This window comes from Rattus rattus, chromosome 4 (genome assembly GCF_011064425.1).
Source record: "Rattus rattus isolate New Zealand chromosome 4, Rrattus_CSIRO_v1, whole genome shotgun sequence".
NCBI lineage: Eukaryota > Metazoa > Chordata > Mammalia > Rodentia > Muridae > Rattus > Rattus rattus.
This window is the reverse complement of record NC_046157.1, coordinates 3356615-3365085: the sequence shown is the minus strand read 5'-3', so window position 1 is coordinate 3365085 and position 8471 is coordinate 3356615.

Here is an 8471-nt window from a genome sequence, read left to right as displayed (position 1 = left end):
CCATGGCTATAGGGGGAGTCTGCCCCTGTGCCTCTCCTGACTGACTTCTTCAGAGCTCCACAGCAGAGTGGGCATCCTGCTATAACTTCCAGCAGTGACCCCAAATTCTCATGGGCTTGTCTGGATCCCTGGGAAGGGCTGTGTGTGAAAGGTTTCCAAGGGAGACATGACACACACATCTACTCAACCCAGAGCAGGAACCATGACAAACTAAGGTAACGCTTGCACGGAAATCCAACCTGATGAAGCAATGAGAGTTTACTGGGGCTGCTGATGGGACTGTGGGTGAGGGGTCATTTACTGGGGCGGGATGACTCGAAAGCAGCCACATCATTGTAAAGACCCATCCAGTGTGCTGATATCAACCCCTCCCCCCAAACTACAACCCTGGGGCTCTCTGCATAACTTACGGGCTGCTCCACAGGTCTGAGAAATCTCTGCGCTCCGAAGCTAGGCTGGTGAGCGCCTCCCCCCCTTAGCGGTTGTTCGCTCTGATAAAGCTGGAGGGGCTATTTAGAACCTTCCAAGTTTCTGATTTCTCAGAAATGTGACTCTTTGTCCACCTACAGCATGAGCCTCCCCTCATGAAGTGTTTCGGTTCTGTATTAGTTACTAGTCCATTGCTGTGAAGAGACACCAGGACCAAGGCAACCCTTATAGAGGAAGCATTTCATTGGAGGCTGGCTTACAGGTTCAGAGGTTTAGTCCATTATCACCATGGCCGGCATGCAGGCAGACACATGCTGAAGAAGCAGCTGAGAGCTACATCCTGATCCAAGGCAGTCAGGCAGACAGGCAGGCAGATGGAGACAGAAAGACAGACAGGTGGGGGTTGGATGTGGAGGGTGGGGGGTTGGACTGGGTTTGCTGTGGGCCTTTGAAACCTCACTCCTAGCAACAAGACTCCGCTAACATGGACACACCTAATCCTTCCAAACAGTCCAGTGGGGACCAAGCGTGTAAACATATGAGACTATGTGAAGCACTCACATTCAAACTACCGCCAAGCCCAAGAACACTGCCGTGCAGAGACCCTAACACCACTGTTCTGTTAGTTCTCCAGGCTGCAGCGTCAGGAGGGCAGGACAGCATCTCCCTACCCTCCACCACCAGGCTTGCTGCTACTCTCCAGCTGCAGGAGCAGGAGGCCTCTTGACTTACTCTGTGCTTCCTGTGACAGCTCTACATTGGCCAGTGTTCTCCAGAGGGGCACACCCTCCTCCACCTACCCATAGCAGCCCATGCTGCTCTTTATCCTATTCCTGCAAGGCAGTCTTTGTGGCTCAGGGAGGCCTGCAGGCTTTTTTTTTTTTAAATATTTTATTTATTTATTATATATGAGTACACTGTAGCTGTCTTCAGACACACCAGAAGCGGTCATCAGATCTTATTACAGATGGTTGTGAGCCACCATGTGGTTGCTGGGATTTGAACTCAGGACCTCAGGAAGAGCAGTCGGTGCTCTTAACCACTGAGCCATCTCTCCAGCCCCGGCCAGCAGGCTTTTATATTTGGATGTTTGATTCCCAGATGGTAGATCATTTAGGAAGGATTAGGAGGTGTGTCATTGGGGGGGTGGGTTTGGAGGTTTCAAAAGCCCACACCAGGAACAGTCTTGCTCTCCCTCTCCCTCTCCCTCTCCCCCTCCCTCTCCCTTTCACTCTCTCTAAGTGTGTGTGGTGTGTGTGTGCTGCTCTCTTAACTTACCTCTTTTTCCTGGGCTGTTCTCTTTTTTTTTTTTTTTTTTTTTCCGGGCTGGGGACCTAACCCAGGACCTTGCTCCCTAGGCAAGCGCCTACCACTGAGCCAAATCCCCAACCCCATCTCTTCTCTCTCTCCCTCTCCCTCCCTCCATCTTGTGGATCATATGCAAGCTCTAGCTCTGGCTCCAGCACCACAGCTGCCACCATGATCCCTGCCTTCATGATTATTGACCACTTTCTGAAACTAAGGAAGACGTTAGTTAAATGCTCTCTTTCATAACTTGCCTCGGTCAGGGTGTCTCTTCACAGCTGTTAGACAGTACCTAAGGCAGAACTTGGTACCAGGGACTGGGGTACATGGTGGCAAGCCTGACCGTGCTGCTTCCTGGAGGAACATTGAAGACACCGGGACCTTTGACTGGAAAAGCAGTTAAATGCTGCAAACAGGGCTGAGTGGGCCATTCCAGTAGGATCTTGAGAGACAGCATCACTAAGAGCAACGTGGACTATAGAAACACAGCTAAAGAGGTTTCAGATGGGGTGCACTATTAGCAATTGACCTAGAACCCATTCTTACGGTATGTTGGCAAAGAGTGTGGCTGCTTCCTGCCCTTGTCCAAAAGGTCTGCCAGATGCTGAATTGAAGAGTTTTGAACAACCATCTTTGGCAGAGGATATTTCCACGTAGCCTGGTACTGACTGCATCATGTGATTATTAGCGATCACTCTTTGGCAGATCTACAATTAAAAAAAAATGAGGAAGCAGGGCAAAAATAAACATAAAAAATGTACAGTTTGAGGAGAAAGAGAGCACCAGGAAATGTAATGTTGGAGCCAAGGCTTGTGCTCAAGGAGATGAGACATCTAAAGAAAAGCCTGATGGGAAACAAAATAAAGGGTGTGGTACACTCAGGTGAGACCCCGCCCAGCTAAGCTGCAACTTGTGAAAAGAACAGGCCTGAGGAGTGATCTGAGAAGAGCATCCTCAAAGGAAACTTAATGCAAGCACAAAGCAAGGAGGGGCCGGGTTTCAGCCCTCACAGGCAGAAGAACTTGGCCGCTTCAGCCGTGTGGTTCTGGAATTAGAGTCAAGGGAGATACAGAAGGAAAGGGGTTATGGAGTCATCCTCCAGTTAAGGAATGCCACCGAGACCAGGTGCTGTCAGCGGTGTCCTTGCATGGGGGCCCAGAGAGGCATTATATGAAGCTGAGAAGAAGAAGCCTGCATTGGGTTGGAGACCCCAAATTGTTGGAGATGCCAGAGCTGTGGGGTCCCTGCCGAGGAGAGATGCAGACAGATGTGGAGCTAGCCCAAGTGTGTTGCAGTCAATAAAGCTGGAAGGAGTTGGAGACCTGAAGAATCATGTAAGCTCTTGGACATCAGACACGGAGCTACAGGATCTGGAGTTTGTTCTGCTGGGTTTCAGTGTAGGCATACATTTTTTTCCAACCTACTTTAATAAACGTCCAACCTCCCCCTCTAGCCCATCACCCACCACAGGTAGTGGAAAAGAAAAGCTATTAGGACCCAGGGGAAGTAGACGTGTTTAGAAATAGTTCTTTGGAGGTGAGTCCAATGTTTGTTGTCAGGATAACAGCAGTTTAGTCCAGTAGCAAACACCACTCACGAACCAGCAGCTGCAGTCCAGCCCTGTCAGCAATCAATCACCACTCACGAACCAGCAGCTGCAGTCCAGCCCTGTCAGCAATCAATCACCACTCACGAACCAGCAGCTGCAGTCCAGTCCGCTTAGCAGACACCTCACAGGGATCAGCAAGGGCAGAAGGATCTCTGAAACTCACCAACCAGCCCGAGTCCGCCTTGGAATTGGCAAGACGCGCAGGAAACTCACCAGAAGTTCTTTGGCGACTTTCTCTCTAAGACATCACCACAAGTAAAGTACAGCAATGCAGCGTAAGGAGGACCAATCCATGCATGCTGTCAGTCAAGAACAGCAAAGTGGAGAATAGTTAACCAATCCATGCATGATGTCAGTGAGAACAGCAAGGAAAAGTTAACCCATGCTCCAGCTCACTGTCTGTGGGGTTATATATATATATATATATATATATATATATATATATATATATATGTGTGTGTATATATATATATATATATATACTCCTTCTAAACATCACGCATCCCTTCGCGTGTCTGCTATAAAAACATGCTTTCACCTGTGTCTGCATCAGGACAACGTCCTTTCACCTGTGTGTTCCAGCAAACCGTCATTTGACATAACTCATTTCCCAAAGAAACCAGGAGTTTCCGCCTCATTCCAGTCTTGCTTCGGTCCAGCATTTCCTCTCCATGCCCCTAATCCTCCCTTTTGGGGTGCTCACGTACAGTCCGTCCCATCACATGCTGGGTATAGTAGTCTGCTTTTTAAATTTGCCTTTATAGGGGGTTGCAGCGAAGATGTACTGAGTCTCAGAAGGGACTTTGAACAGTGTTGAGAGTGTGGAAGACTAGGGGGACTTGAAGTTGGACTAAATTCGTTTCTCATGATGATATGGTTACAAGCCTATGGGGGTCGGTGGGTTGAGTGTGGTGTTTGAATGAGAGTGGTCCCCAGAGGCTCAGACTTTTCAATGTGTGGTTCCCAGGTGGTAGAGTCCTTAGGAAGACTTAGGAGGTGTGGTCTTTCTGGGGGAGGCGTGTCACGGGGGGTGGGCTTCGAGGTTAAGAGCACTTCAGACCCAGCCTCTCTCTTTCTCTGCCTCCATTCTTTTGGAGCGGCATGCTAGAAGACCCCGCTAACTCCAATGTCCACCCTCTGGAGGCCAGAGAGGTCTTGCGGGAGGCCAGCTCTGCCCTTCTGAGAGGACTTCAGGTGTTATCTGTCTCATCCAGAGGGACATGATGCCTCAGATGGGCTGAATCAGAGAGGAGAGAGTCAAGTTAGGACATAGGCCATCCTAGCCTGCTAACTCCAGTTTCTGGTGTGCCCCACAGGATGAGCCCACATGAGATTGTCTCTGACATCCGTGTGTGGGTGTGGGGGTGTGGGGGTGTGGGGGTGGGTGTGTGTGTGTGACGGAAGTGCTTCAGGGAGATTAAAATAATGGCTTCTTGGAATGGTCCTGCTCCTTCAGTTTTGCTGAGGACTTGTCATCCCTCTCAATGAAGTCCCTGCAAACCCCATTCCCAGACTATGAACCAGCATTCGGGCTACATCACAGCCCTAGGGACTGATCCCCTTCCACACAAGACACCTCATCCTTAGTTAGCTGGAGGACAGACTGGGCTATAAGAGACCTTCTCTCAAAAGAGAAAATCAAATGCATCATTAATAGCCTGCACCCTCCCCACCACCTCCCCACCACCTCCCCCACCACTACTTCTATCTCTAAAGTATGCTTTCCTTAGTCTTCCCACAACATCTCACCAGTTAGAAGGGCCCTGGCTCTGGGCTAGTGAGCCCTGAGTGGATATTGGTTCCAAGGAAGCCCCTTCAGTACACCACACCCTAGTGACAGCCTCACAGGGTAGGGATAGGTACTTTATTATTGTCCCTTCCCCGAGGAAGTTTGGAACCTCGTCTTGCTGGGAGCTGTTGCTTATAGCCTTAGTCTGTAGCTTGTGGGTTCCTCACAAGCTGTCTCAGGAGACAGTGGAAACCAAGGTCAGCATGCTGTCCTTATGGTGTTATCCAGGGCGGCTCCATCCAATAAGGCACCTACACTTCAAGTCCTCCTCCTCCATACTCACCACAGAGGCCCACGTGCCCAGCTCACACATTCCCATCTTCCCATTGCTGTTTCCGTTAGCCCTGCAGCTTTCATAGCCTTGCCTTTGGGCCTGTGAGTCCCTGGGATGGAGCTGTCTACCCCAAGGAGGCCGATGAACCTAGCATACACCAGACCCTGGGAAAAAAGCCCGGGAATCTCAGGACAGGGACCTTTGCCCCTAATCTTGCCGTGAGGCCTTAGGTAAGCCATGAGTTCCTATGAGCCTCAATTTCCCCTGTACAAATGGGGTGGCAATCATACAGTCTGTGTGGGAAGACTGGGAATGCAGCTTATGTCAGTAGATGCTGTGTGTACACAATCTTACAAGGAAAAGATCTGGGGGGAGTTAAGATACTTTCTCTAATGTGCACAGACTATACAAAGTGGCGAAATGTGATTGCGTTCACACAGGCAATCTAAACCTAAGGAAACACAATCATATTTTACCAGCTCTGAAAAAATAAACGGAATGATGCAGCTAAATGGGACTGTAGCGGGGTTTCTGAGCTCCGCCACGGGAAGGATAAGTGTGATGAAGAATTGCCGTAGGGTAGCAAAGGCATGCCCAAGTTTCGGTGTGGGTCGATATCAAGAAGACAAACCCCAAATTAAACAAATGTGAACACCTGTCTCTCCCTGCAGACAGAGGCATCTACCAGAAGAAGTGCGTCCAGAACAAGGAGCAAAATGTCACAGATCGGAATGGGCACAGGGCAGACGGATCGTTGAGCAATGCAGGAACAGAACACAGACAAGAGTTTAACTTCGATGGAGCCCTGGGGTGGTTTCGGCGAGAACAGCCCCTATGGGTTCATATGCTTGAATTCGTGGTCCACAGTGGGTTATGGAATAATATCTCTCTGTGACTAAGGAAAGCTGCTGAGGTCAGGCGTGTGGCAGAGACGTCCCTGCATGGAGGCCCTGAGAGCCGTTGTGCGAAGCTGTGAAGGTGAGGCCTGGATCGGGTTGGAGATTTCAAGTCGTTAGAGATGCCAGAGCTGTGGGGTACCTGCCAAGGAGAGACGCAGACGGAGTGTGGAACCAGCCCAAGAGAGGGGAGTGTGTTGTGATGAACAAATTTGGAAGGAGTGGGAAGATCTGAGCTGTGCTGAAGGCATGGAGATGCAGAATTTAGAGTTTCCCTTGCTGATTTTTGGTTTTGCTTTTTGGTCCAATATTTCCTCATATGCCCCCTTCCTCCTTGGAACGGTGATGTATACTGTGACATTATGTTGAAAGTGTATCATCTGATTTTTCTATTTTGCTTTTACAGGCCTTTCAGTTGAGAGATTGCCGTGAGTCTCAGAAGAGACTGTGGGCTTTTAAACGCTGATGCCATCGTGGGGGCTTTCGAAGTTGGATTTAATGCATTTTGCACTGTGATATGGCTACAAGCTAATGGGGGTCAGGGAGTGACATGTGGTGCTTGAATGAGAATGGCTCACATGTTTGAACGTTGGTTGGGTCCACAAATAATGGAACTGTTTGCAAAGGATTAGGAAGCGTGCTACTGGAGGTGGGCTTTGAGGCCCACAGCAGGTCCAGTCTTTATCTCTCTCTCTGTCTCTGTTTTCTCTGTGTGTCTCTCTCTTCTCTCTCTCTGTCTCTCTCTCTCTCTCTCTCTCTCTCTCTCTCTCTCTCTCTCTCTCTGCCTGCTGCCTATGGATCAGGATGTAAAACTCTCACTCAGCTACTGCTCCGGCACCATGCCTGCCTGCTTCCTGCCATGATGATCATGGACCAACCCTCTAAAACTCTAAGCCAGCCTCCAGTTAGTGCTTTTCTTGCAAGAGTTGCCTTTGCTGTGTTGCCTCCTCACAGCGATGAAACAGTGATGCCCAAGGCTGAGGAGAAATTGTACATTCCTGAGTGTTGGTAGATGGAGAACCAGGCCTGGGGGCGTGTCCCATTGGTGGACTATTTGCCTAGAGTGCATGAAACCCCTGGGTTTGATCCCTAGCAGTGCATAGACTGAGCCTGGTTCAAGCCCACACCAGCATTTGGGAAATGGATGCAGTAGGAGCAGAAGTTCAAACTCATCCTCGGCTTACATCAGCACATAGAGAGTTTAGACTAGCCTAGGTACATGAAACCCTGTCTCAAGGAAGAAATAAAGGGAGGGGGAGGGAGGGAGGAGGAGGGAGGGAGGAGGAGGAGGGAGGGGAAGAAGGAAGGAAGGACCAGAAGGCTTCCTGCATAGGTACTGAGATCAGTGAACTAGAGACAATATGCCCCTATGCTGTGCTCTATAGCGTCTGTTCTCAGGCAGCTTCTTCCTCAGGAGCCTATGGTGCTGGAAGTGGGCCAGCCCCTGAGCTGACCAGCCCCTGAGCTGACCAGCCCCTGAGCTGACCAGCCCCTGAACTGACCAGCCCCTGAGGTTCCTTATGTACCAGAATCTGTTGCTTAGGTGGCCTTCAGCCTCTGGAGCTGCAGGGTGGAACCCCATTCTTCTGTCCTTCTACAGGAGCCTCCTTGCCTTTGGGCAGCTCCCAGCACAGCAGGGGCCAACTGCCCAGGGTTCCCAGCAGCAGGCAGACCCAGCTTTACAATGTTTATGGAGGGGTCAAGGCTCTCAACTATTTTCCTTGCTGATATTTCCAGCCAGTGTGCTTTGAAGCCATTAGGGTGACTTGGACTCACAGATACACATACACCAGCTTTACTGAGGTGCAATTCATATAACATACATTCATTATAGGGCACGGTCGAGCTGCGTTTATTACACGGCTGGCCATCTGTATCCTGTTTTCTGGATCTGTAGACTTAAGCAACCAGAGACCAAATGTAGCTGAAAATTTTGCATGTATTCTGAACAGGAAGAGACTTTCCTTGTCATCGTGCCCTAAGTGACACAGTGTATCAGGTACTCACACAGCATTACAGTGAATGAGGTGCAGTAAGTCACCTAGAGGCCACCTAATGTATTTGGGAGGACACACACAGGTTATATGCAAACTCTATGGCATTTCAGTTATGGGATTTCAGCAACCCTCCATTCTGATATCCAAGGAGGGTTTGGCATCCATCTGCTGA